Source organism: Xenopus laevis, chromosome 8L (assembly GCF_017654675.1).
Source record: "Xenopus laevis strain J_2021 chromosome 8L, Xenopus_laevis_v10.1, whole genome shotgun sequence".
Lineage (NCBI taxonomy): Eukaryota > Metazoa > Chordata > Amphibia > Anura > Pipidae > Xenopus > Xenopus laevis.
In genome coordinates this window covers 20637118-20650054 of record NC_054385.1, presented here as the reverse complement: position 1 = coordinate 20650054, position 12937 = coordinate 20637118, and the positions used below count along the sequence as shown (strand labels likewise).

Sequence of the window (12937 nt, the reverse complement as noted above, 5' to 3'; positions counted from 1 at the left end):
ATAGGATTTGGTGTCATGAGAAGAAAGTTACCCTGTGTGGGTAAAGAGGAGGGCGGGCTTCCCTGTGTGGGTAAAGGGGCGGGTGGGCGGGCTTCCTGTGTGGGTAAAGGGGCGGGTGGGCGGGCTTCCTGTGTGGGTAAAGGGGCGGGTGGGCGGGCTTCCTGTGTGGGTAAAGGGGCGGGTGGGCGGCTCCGTGTGGGTAAAGGGGCGGGTGGGTAATTGGGCAGACGGGCTCCCTGTGTGGGTAAAGGGGAGGGTGAACGGGCTCCATGTGTGGGTAAATGGATGGGCGGTCTCCCTGTGTAGGTAAAGGGGAGGGAGGGCGGTCTCCCTGTGTAGGTAAAGGGGAGGGAGGGCTCCCTGTGTAGGTAAAGGGGAGGGAGGGAGGGCTCCCTGTGTAGGTAAAGGGGAGGAGGGAGGGCTCCTGTGTAGGTAAAGGGGAGGGAGGGCTCCCTGTGTAGGTAAAGGGGGAGGGAGGGAGGGCTCCCTGTGTAGGTAAAGGGGAGGGAGGGCGGGCTCCCTGTGTAGGTAAAGGGGAGGGCGGGCTCCCCTGTGTTAGGTAAAGGGCGGGCTCCCTGTGTAGGTAAAGGGGAGGGAGGGCGGGCTCCCTGTGTAGGTAAAGGGGAGGGAGGGCGGGCTCCCTGTGTAGGTAAAGGGGAGGGAGGGCGAGCTCCCTGTGTAGGTAAGGGGAGGGAGGGCGGGCTCCCTGTGTAGGTAAAGGGGAGGGAGGGCGGGCTCCCTGTGTAGGTAAAGGGGAGGGAGGGCGGGCTCCCTGTGTAGGTAAAGGGGAGGGCGGGCGGGCTCCCTGTGTAGGTAAAGGGGAGGGCGGGCGGGCTCCCTGTGTAGGTAAAGGGGAGGGCGGGCGGGCTCCCTGTGTAGGTAAAGGGAGGGCGGACGGGCTCCCTGTGTAGGTAAAGGGGAGGGCGGGCGGGCGGGCTCCCTGTGTAGGTAAAGGGGAGGGCGGGCGGGCTCCCTGTGTAGGTAAAGGGGAGGGCGGGCGGGCTCCCTGTGTAGGTAAAGGGGAGGGCGGGCGGGCTCCCTGTGTAGGTAAAGGGGAGGGCGGGCGGGCTCCCTGTGTAGGTAAAGGGGAGGGCGGGCGGGCTGTCTCCTGCACAAACTGTTGGAAAACCTAGGGAGCCCTCCAGCCATCAACGGATCTCCATTGTCTTGAACAAGTGATTTATCTCTATATATCAGCAATACATTGCACCTAATATGAGAGCTATGGTACAGAGAGCGCCAGAGCTGAATGAGAGCTGTGAAGATGTGGAATTCTCTCCCTGAATCAGTGGTACAGGCTGATACATTAGATAGCTTTAAGAAGGGGTTGGATGGTGTTTAGCAAGTGAGGGAATACAGGGTTATGGGAGATAGCTCATAGTACAAGTTGATCCAGGGACAAGTCCGATTGTCAACTTGTTTTTGCCCCTCTGAGGCAAATTGGAGAGGCTTCAAATGGCAGGTTATATATTGACTAAAAAGGTTGAACTTGATGGAATTGTGTTTCTTTTCAATCTATGTGACTATGTTACATAAAACACATTTGCTATAGTAAGTACATATCTAACATGTGACTTGTGGTACATATACTGCAATAACTAATGCAGCCATTGAGGGAAGCATAAACTGCCTTTTCCATTCAGTACCATGGACAGCACTCCTATTGATTGACACACTGGTTGGTGGCACCAAGTTGTCACAGTAAAGAGCCAGTTCTATACAAATACAGATAAGATTTTTATGTAATTATTCCTATTAGATATCCTTGTACCACTGATATAGGCTGGCTCTGTGGTCGGGCACGTATACGTATAGGTTTACATGTGGCATATGGGGGCCCCAAAATGAAGACACCCCATTTGAGCTATCAGTTCTGTCATTCCTGCAAAATTAACACATTTACAAAAAGTACACATTCCCCGAATACAAATTGGGTATGCTTATCTTTCTACTACAAAGCACCAAGCTGAAAACCTTTCATAAAATGTTTCTGATTTGGTTGCAAAAAGGCGAGCGCACAAGGGGGGAGGGCAGCAGCAAACTTCAGGCAGCAGAGGGGCCACAATCTCCCCTCATTAGCAAGAGAAAGAAATTGGATCTGAAAGGACAATGTAGAGCTATGGGTTGGAAAATCAGTAATAAACTGCCAAACTGATAACCAGGACATGCCAGTGGGCCCCGGTTCCCCCAGTTCTGACACTGCCTGCCAAATAAATGGATATCTGGCTGCTGTCTATCTGCTGTATAGTATAATAAAAAACTTCTAAACCCTTATCTATGAATTACTTCTACAGCCCACTACCAGAAAATGCCTTATTGGGCAATGCCGGACTGAGCCTGAGTTTGTTCTGTACCGACCAAGTCATAATACTTACCAGGAGAGTGTCGCAGGGAAATGTCTGGTCTTCCTCTGTCTTCTGATCTCAATTGTATCCCTTCTGCTTTATCCTTCTCTTTTCTTCTGCTTCTTACTGGCATATTCCTGATAAAGACAAATGTATGAAAATTATAAATAAAAAAAACTATATCATGGTTTTTTTGGGACAACTTAAGCTTTCCAAATCTACTATAATTTATATGCAATCCCACTAAATAAATAACATTGAATAAAACCCTGCTTGAGAAATCGACATACTTTGGGTCACCCAATAGTGCACATTCTGACTTTTTTAACCTTTTAAACACGTGAGTGCAACTCATATTTATCGTAAGAAAAGATTTTTACACAATATACAGCTCATTTGTTTTAGAGTCTTTTTGGAGTTGAAAATAAAGCCAATTAATCTAAAGTGAAACATTGGTTTTAATCAAGGTGGAAGTAACGGTAAAGGTCTCTACCCTGAGCTTTTTGGAGCGCTGTTTCATATTGTTGGACTCTCAAATCTCACTGACAAATGAGGATAAAACACACCAACCCCACACAATAATCTCTGGCTCACAACAAACTACACACACCATGCCCTAATGCTAAGGGGACCTGCCACCACATTCCCCTCTAAGGGGCTGAGCAGTGACTAAAGAAAACAAATCCTATGCTAACCAGGCCTCACACTTCCTACTTACTTGGGTCCTGCCAGTTGTTCTTCTGCAAAGTGGCTTCTTCAATAGATGTTCCTCCTCTGATGCACATCTGCCCCTGTGACTTGTCTCCTTTCATATTCTTCTAAACCCCACCCTCTTAGAACCTCCTATGTCTTTCACTACTCCCTCTAGTGGCCAAATACTATATATACAGCAAATGTCTAATCTAACCCATTTCTACACTGCCATCTAGGGGCAGAAAGACGTAATTACCTTATAATAGCTTTAACCCTTTTGATGCCAGCCTATTTGACTGATTTGAAATGAAAGAAAAAAATCATGTTTCACTTAATACAATCACATACATCAGAAACATAATTTATTATATGTACGAGAACACAGCAGATTTGGAAGTTTCAACCTATAAATATAAGTTTATGAATATTTCTCCAAGCTACAAGCAGTACATTACCAAATTTCCAAAGCATCGCTGCACAAAACTCCATACATCTGAATTCAAGGCCAAACATTCCACTAACAGCAGGTTTACCCTAGAAAAAGACACATTATTAGAAAAAGCAGATTCTGATGACAGGCACTCATTTAATAGGTTTGATTACTTTGCTGCACGTCACTGTGAAGTGATGTTTATATTGGGCTTGTATCAAGTTTAGCTGAATGGGTTTGTGACTTGGGATCAGTTAGGATCGGACTATTAGGCCAAAAGTCTTCCCATAATTCTAAGGTACTAGGCCCGGACTGGCAATCTGTAGGTTCTGGAAAGTCCCTTTTCCCCATTCTCCTGTAGTAGCAGGTCTGTCTCTCACTCTCTGTAGTTTATCTCTAAAGCCTACCTTACCCACTCCATTGAAATACATAAAATCATCACAAAGGTTCTCTAATATCATCCAAAACAGTGGATCAGGGAGCATGGCACGGGACAGGACCAGGGGTATGAAATGCCCGGTCCAGACTGGAATTTCTGCAGGTGACCATCTTCCCTTGACATGGCAGGTGTGAAAGAGGGTAGGACAGTTGCAGGAGGTCTTCACACAGGGAAAAGGGCAGCAGAGTAACATGCTGTGGGGGTGCATACAGGCAGTCTATTGGACTACTTCGGGGAATAAAGGAGAGGGGGAGCCGTAGCGTTGTCCTTGGCAAAGAGCAGGGCGAGAGATGCTGATTCTGTCCCCGACGCTGGCCGCTGCTCGATGACTTGGACGAGTCCGGAGCTCCGGCATTACAGTCAGTCTCAGGAAAGGAGAGGGGGCGGCGGTCGGGATGGAGATGGGGGCGCGCATGCATTGCTTGGGGATCTTTCTGTGCTCTAGGTGCCTCCCTTTTCTATGACCCGACGAGGCTGCAGCAGGTGTAGGAAGGTACTGAGCCCCTGGCTCCGACTATTCGGTTCCAATCGCCACACAGTGTCGTATTGGCCAGTGCGCCTAAACACAGGGGGAAGAGCGAGTAGTGTAGTGAAGCAGCTGGAGCCAGATGCAGCGCACATATTAGCCTGGAGTAGTGTGCTACTACTGGGGCAAATATTCTATGAGGTCATAACATAGTAGAATAGTGATATTTTCTCCTGGCAGTTCAGACAACACTGACCGACTACAGACAGTTTGCGCTAACTCTGCGAATTATACAGAAACGATGGGACTTTGGTAAAGGAAAGCGCAATGAAAGCGCAGAGTTAGTGCAAACTGCCTGAAGTCGGTCAGTGTTTGTCCGACCAGGAGAAAATATCGCTATTCTACTATGTTTTGACCTCATAGAATATTTGCCCCAGTAGTGCGACACTATCCTAGTGGAATATTTGGGTACTTTGTCCCTCACTTACTATAAATCTACATGGTTCCAGGTTCACAGATCTTTATCTCAAGCTGCGCTGCTCTTACGACTGGGACGAGGCTTGTCTGGGGCATCGGCTCAATGGCATCTTGCTACATCTCATCTCCTGCCTTCAGTGTCGCAGGTGCCTGCGCACATGTCTGTCTTCCGTGGGTGCTTCTCGCACTCGTACAGCAGCAAGGTCTTCATGTGATAGTTATTTAGCAGCTTCCCGGGCAGCTCTAGGTGTCGGTCCCCCCAGCAGCAAGCTGACGTCTCTCCACGGAGCTCTGCTTGCCGGTAAGGGACTAACACTCCTTGGATAGTAGGTTGAAGCCTTCTGCCTTCACTTCTGCCACTCTGTTGGGCCCAGTCCACGGGAAATGGGGCCACTGTGCAGCGCTGCAAGGCCAGATTCCAGTGCACTTGAAGGCCAGGGTGATCTGTACAATATAGCGCTCCCTGATGGGCAGCTTCACTTCGCTTCACAAGCTGTCAGTGGAATATGGGAGATAGCCAGGAAGAAAAAATCCAGCGCCGCACAATGGATCGGCTCCCTGTTGCCTTTTCTGAAGAGGAGCAGAAGCGGAGTTTCGGTAAGTTATTTCTTAATAAAGGCTGTGCGATTTTAAAGTTTAATTTGTCTTGGTGGTTTTTTTTTTATGTATACTAACAATTTTTTTTATGTCACTGGTCCTTTAGACTGCAAGTCCCATAGCACCACCCAGCAACCTCCCACTAAAAGGCTTGAAAGTACAACATAAATACTGTCAGGTATTGATAGCGTGATGGGCAGCAAGTGAAAGGCTACATGTGAGTCAGTGCAGACTCTCACTTCCAATGAATGCAGTAAGACTGGGATACTGATGCCCTCTAATGTAGATGTGACAGGACTACAATCTGTGGCACAGTGCTGTGTTTGTATAAAATGGTATTCCACAGTGACATCTAGTTACTTGCATATTACATTGTTATGTACTATGCATTTTAAGAACTCGCTTTCAAAATTGCAGCTCTTCATTTGAATATCTGTCACCTTGTGATTAATGGAGCTGGGCCTCATATTCGGGTTGTTAGGGTGTGACGGGGTGGAATCTTTCTGCTTCTGTTATAAACAATGTGTACTGGAACAAAACTGCACTGTGTATTCTAGATGGGACCTACCAGTATCCCTTTGTTAATATTTTTTTTGTTTTTAGTTTTTAACAAAAAATTTTCAAGTTCTCATTTCATGAAACTTATTACAAAATAAAACTAATTATACAAAAGGTAACAGATGTCAGAATAAAACATGAGAATTTGAGCAGAGCCCAAAAGTCTCAACTGCTAACCATATATGTGACCCATGTCAGATTGGTGCCCCTCAGTCCAAACTGAAAATCTAATCAACCAGTGCACTTTTCTGGCAGGAGCCAACAGCAGATTAGGAAGTAAGAGGAGCCGCAACTCCTTCACCACCTGTCTGATCAGCCATTCAGCCTAACTATCCAAATAAACAGAACAGTTTCATTTGGCCATCCCGGTGTATGGTCAGTTATAAAGTATCCATCATGGACTAGTGGTCAGATACTTTAAAGGGTCGCCCAGAATATGGCCACTGTAAAAAGAAATGCACAGTTATACACCAGATAATGCCAATGCCGTAAATGAAACACAAGTATGTTGCACAAAAACACAACAGTCAAAAGGGAAGGGGACGGAGCAGTGCAAGTGAATTGGCACAAACAGTCTCTATTAAAAGGCATAACAGGTATGAATGTCTTCAAGCATAACAGGTACGAAGACATCTGTCCCATAATGCTTTGTTACCAGTAGGATCCTCTCATCAAAATGATCATTGGTATTCAAAGGCCACTGAACTATGCAGATATTTCCAAACTTGTCTGCTCCAGCCACTGGAGGCAAGAGGTTCTCACCCAGCGTGGGTATGTGTCATCAGCAAATATAATCAGCTGGTTTTCATTGCCCTTGTAATGCACCATATGAAACTCTCCTGCACATCAGACAACATGTTACAATTTCCCCCCATTATGCACTGGTTTGCAAGTGAGTGTATACTAATCCAGCAGCAACAAAACAGGGTTTCATGATAAGATCTTTAGCCACCCCCACCAAGACATAAAAGTCATCTCCAGTATTAGTGAAGCAGCACACTGCCACACTGAAAGCAGACTCATTTTGTTCCAGTTACACCAAATCAAGAGCATTTACCAGGATAGGGTTCATGACACAAATGACTGATGCCCACTGACCATTGCCAGCCTTGGGAGAGCCAAAGATGGACTCTGGCAGATTCTCGTTCAGGAATTCAGCTGCAATCTCTGCTGCCAGTTCTCTTTCATCTTCCCCTTTCTACCATCTGTTGTTTGTTTTGGGCTTTTGTAGTCTCGATATAAGCATTATGATCAGTTTCAATAATGTTAATGGTAAGTTACCTTCTGTATGAGTGTCAAACTTGTGTGGAGTATACTGAAGTGGAAATGCCACCTGGTTAAACACTGACCCCAATTTCTCCAGTGCCAAGATCCTGTTTGTAGAAATAGCACCAAATCCTTAAGGACACTGTTCAGATGCAAACCCAGAGGCATACTCCAGGGTCTCATATGAAAGTGGGGTGAGGTGGAAGCATGACTGAAAAAAGTAGCTCAACCAGGAGCAAGTTGACATTGCCAGAACCACCTCCTGTCCCTGTAATCTAATTCTGAAGAGTTTGACAGGTCAAGACCAAAGATAAGATCAGAAAGATCACCAGTAACTGGGTCTGGTTCTAGGCAACACACCATTCTGAAGGCCTATGTTGAGGAAACCAATAGAGCCACGTTCTCCAAGCTCATCCTGTCTCCCTGCAGCACCCATCTCTACAATACACAGGGCCTCTGGCTGTGCGGGTAATGCCTGCATACTGAGTGGCTGAAGACAGTCTGAAGGGTCAAGACTAAAATTGCAAACGGTGTTATCAACAAGCCCAGAAGGATCCATCTCAACATACACCAGCTCTCCTCCAGTCAGAGCAATCATTACCTGACACGGATTTAAAGCACATTTCACAACGATCTTTTTGCCTGGTGTTTTCCACTCAGTTACTCCCTTGTCTGCACGTATGTGTCTGATGCCATCAGAATACACCTGAACCAAAGCATCATCGCCCAGTAGGGTGCAGGACAGAGTTGGAGTAGTCCGAAGAAAACCAGAATCTGTCACTTCTTCTACAGTTTCACCAACGGAGAGTACCAGAGCGGCAGTCACAAATGATACAATGATATACAGTAAGCATCACATTCACCACCAATGTGCCTCCTAACAGTCTATACAGCATTGGGATTACCAGGCAGTCTGAGACAGCCATTTCAGACACCTTAAGCCTCAGGACCTGGAGAGATGATGGTGGCCCATGACAGCAAGCAACATATAGTTGGGGTATGTCTTCATTGGCCAAGTCAGCAATCTGGCAGCACATAATAGGGGAGAGGCTGTCCTGTTCATCAACAAGCACAAGGTTCTTCAAAGGGCGTGGGTGAAAGAAAAAAGTGTCTCCGTCCTCAAGGGACATAGCAGAGGAGAAATCCGGCTCGTCGTCACCCAAGTGAGCAATTTGGTACAGGTAATGGTTTTCAAACTCTGAAGCCACAAAGAGAAAGCCTGTTTTAAGCACACACATAACTGCTGCAACTGGAACGGTGTCAAAATATTGCAGGCAGATTTCTGTAACCATGTCCTCATCAGTTTCTAACATAACCTTTAAGATATCTCCTTGCTCAGTTTGAGCCAATAAAAATAATATGGATTTGGTTTTGTGTGTAGCTGAGCAGACAAACATCATTCCATGCTCTGGATCATCCAGGTCATTCTGTCTCCTAGGAATAGGACAGCCAATATTTTTTTGTCTGAACAAATGAGCTCTCCACTAAGCCCATCTGATTATCCAGGAACTGTCAATAAGAAGTTTCCACGCTCTTCCGAGAGCTCACTGTACTTCGCACAACATGGTTCAGTCCCAGTCCCTAAATCATAAAATGTCAGTGTCTGCTGTGTGTTGGTTTCTGCTTCTACAGTTGGATCATTATCAGTTTCCTCATAATCCATCTCCAGGCACACATAGGGTTTTCAAAGCCAACATCAACTCCTACAACATGGTTCTCTAGAGTGTTAGCCTTGTGTGCTTCCAGTGCTCGATTTTGAGTCGAGCTGCCGCATCTCTGTTTAGAATATATACTAATTTCTGTTTCTCAATTGCAATTACAATTATAACAGCTCTGCCTTTGGGATCCACTGCAAGGAACTGGCCAGGTACAATAATCCGACAGCCACTCTTTCCAAAGGTTTCCTGATGGATCTTTTCTAACATGTTCTTAGAAGGATAGTACTCCAGGATGATAATGTTTCCTGAGTCACTGCCTACTACAATATAATACTTTGTGCCGCCAGTCAAGCAGAACGCCATAAGAGAGCTTATAATACAAAACACCTCCACAGTCAGAAGTGGATGCACTTTACAAGTGTTGGCATGGGGTCAAAGAAACTCAAGAAACTCAAGCTTATGCCTGTGGCCTCTGTAGGGTAACATTGTAAAGAAATATGATTGAAAAAGGCAGTAAGATCCACTCAGAAGATTTAATCTGCAGGGTAACAGATGTTTTACAGACCGGACAACACAAGGACGGTAGCAGAATTGGACGAATAGTAGGCGCCAATCATTCAACAACCATTACGCTCTGTACTACCACAAATTGACCACTGTACTGGGCCCTATAAAATACTCACAAAGTGCTGTCCAGAGGATTCTCTACACTGCTAACCATTCATGCAAAATGTCCAGCCCTGTGGAATAATATATGGATACTAGTTGTCACATGACCACAATAAAGCACAAGACTGCAGATTAGAGCTTATGATTCCTGTGTATTAGATATCCATAAAGATATAGAGAAAGCGGCAAATTCACTAACCTGCGGAAATTCGCCAGCGATGGCTTCGCTCACATCGCCACGCTTCGCAGGCTAAAATTCATCAGGACAATGCTAATTCACTAAAATGCGAAGTTGCGTCCAGGGCGCCGAACGATGGCGGAGGTTCGCTAGTTTTAATTCGGCTAGCAAAGTGAAGTTGCGCTACAGTTGGCTAATTTGCATACGGCGGGAATTTATAGTTCAACGGACATATATGTTGCAGCAAATTCATTACACTACACAAGCCCGGGGAACCTTAATAAAATTAAAATAAAGTTGTTATATTGCCCTACACATGAGCCCAATGTATAATTTAGGTGCCATATGTAAGGAAATGAAATAGGGATGCACCGAATCCAGGATTCGGTTCTGGATTCGACCTTTTTCAGCAGGATTCGGCCGAATCCTTCTGCCCGGCCGAACCGAATCCTGATTTGTATATGCAAATTAGGGGCGGGAGGGAAATTGCATGACTTTTTGTCACAAAACAAGGAAGTAAAAAATGTTTTCCCCTTCCTGGTTCGGATTTGGTTCGGTATTCGGAATCTTTCACAAAGGATTCGGGGGTTCGGCCGAATCCAAAAAAGTGGATTCGGTGCATCCCTAAAATGAAGGGGGGAAGCCGGGTAACCTTAAAAAAAATGTACGATCTTTTGCAGCCTATCACTTTGAAAAACTGAAAAGTTTCCAGCGTTTTTGTGAAAAATGTTCACATTTTTTTTTCGTTGAGGAATTCCTATCGCCTCTATTGCATTTTGCCAGGTTTGAGGTGGCGAAGGAAAGCCTGGCGCAAGAGGTAATTTTCATTAAAATCCACATCTTAGTGAATTTGCGTAGTTACGTCCATTCGCCAGAGCGAAAATTTGCCTGCCGTTAGAGTCTATCTCCTTCGCTTGCGTATTTACGCCAGCGTTAGTCACTTCGCCCTTTAGTAAATTTGCCTGGGAAGTAAAGCACAGATAATGTCAGTGATTGTGCTTTAAGTAAATGCTGCCATCATGTGGGCAGAAATCAGAATATTTCATATATACTGTATGTATGTATATATATATATATATATATATATATATATATATATAGATAGATAGATAAAATGGCAAAGTGTATACAGGTGTAATAAAGAACATTTGGGATAAGGTTATTAAGTGATGGGCTTCCATTTGATTGCCGGGGTTGATATCTCTAGTAGTACACCCCTCCTGCACTCACCTCTTTCCCAGAGTGGGGCAGAGCAAGAGAGAACTCAGCAGGATGGGGCTTGACCCAACTCCTCCTTTTCCTCATATCAGAATGACGTGGCACAGCCAGAAAGATTTACCCATCTGAAACAAGAGGGGAAAACATATGGTAATTCTTAAAGGGGTAATTCACAGTTAATTTGACATTTTGCATGTTATAGAATGTAGTAGTCCCAGCAATTTTGAAATAGGTCTCCATTATTTATTCTATCCAGTTTTGAGTTATTTCCCTTCCTCTTTTACCTCTTTCCAGCTTTCAAATGGGATTCACTTACCAAAGCAGACTAAAGAAATACAGTTGTATTGTTACTTTATATTACTTATCTTCCTATTACATCCCCCTTCTTCTCATTTTCAAGACTCTCATTCAAACCACTGCCTGGTTGCTATGGAAAATAAGACCCTAGTAACAGATAGCTGCTGAAATACCAAACGTGAGACCAGCTAAACAAATTGATAAATAACTTAAATATGAAGACCTATTGCAAATTGTAACAGAATATCACTGCCAACCACTATTAAAAGGTATTTTAAAGGTGAATCTCAAGAACTGGGCCACCATCAGAACTCACGGGGCACCTTGGGGAGTCCAGTCAGACACTATCCCACAGATACAGTTGTTACCACAAAGGTCACCTTGCCTTACTATTCACCCTTTCATTATTAACATCTTGCCTTACAATACACATTATCCCACAGTTACACTCCATATTCCTGAGACATCTTACCTAACTCTACACACTATCCTACAGTTACAGCTATACCGCTTAAAGGATAAGCAAAGCTTAACTAAAGAAGTAGCTAGAAATGTTGTAAATTATGTTTTGGGCTTTTGTACCAGCCCAAGGCAATCCCAGCCCTTAAGAGCTGTGTCTCCAAAGATGCCCCAGTAGCTCCCCATCTTCTTTTCTGCTGATTCACTGCACATGCTCTGTGCTGCTGTCACTTACTGAGCTTAGGGACCAACTCACAATATACAGTACACATAGAATAGAAATGTCACAATATAATGCTGATTAGTAATTAATACACTTAATTACTACATGGCAGCACAGAAACCAGTGCAACTAGCGTCATAATTTAATAATCAGCCCTGTAGCATAAGTTTATATCACAGGCCAACCTTATTTTCTGCTTGATCAGGCTATTTGAAACAACGATCAATTTCCTAGGTACAGGACAGCGTAGTATCTGATTTATTCACCCTCCGCAAATCTCCCAGGAAATCCCCTGGTCCTGAGCATTCTGGATAACAGGTCCCATACCTGTATATACCTTCAATTCACTCATCTTCATTAAGTTTAGTGTCAAAACCAAAGATTTCAAAAAACAATTCAGGGCTTATTAGGGTCTAAAGTAAGTGAAGGTATATACAGGTATGGTACCTGTCATCCAGAATACTCAGGACCTTGAGTATTCTGGATAATTGATCTTTCCGTAATTTGGATCTTCATACTTTCAATCTACTAGAAGATCATGTAAACATTAAATAACCCCAATAGGATGTTTTTTCTTCCAATAAGGATTAATTATATCTTAGTTTGGATCAAGTACAAGGTACCATTTTATTATTACAGAAAAAAAGGAAATCATTTTGAAAAATGTGGATTATTTGCATGAAATGCAATCTATGGGAGACAACCTGTAACATACTAGTTAGTAGGAACATTTGGTTTTTGCGGGTAGGCACAGATGCACAGGGCACCCCTGTAGATTCCAGTGTTTCCAGGCTTTCTGCTACGGAACTGAACAAGGGATTGTGCAAAAATAGTAAGTCCAGAACACAGTAACGGCAAGGATTAGGCAAAAGCTTAGTGGAATGTCAGGCAAAGGGATCAAGGCAGGCAACAGGAATCAAAGTCAAGAAATCAGGCAGAAGTCAAAAACCAGGAATTCAAACAC

At 44.5% G+C, this 12937-nt stretch overlaps 1 pseudogene; it reads right to left on the bottom strand.

Moving 5' to 3' along the window:
* Positions 1–4800: 4800 nt before the first annotated feature.
* Positions 4801–10041, bottom strand: LOC108698250 (annotated as a pseudogene).
* Positions 10042–12937: the final 2896 nt, after the last annotated feature.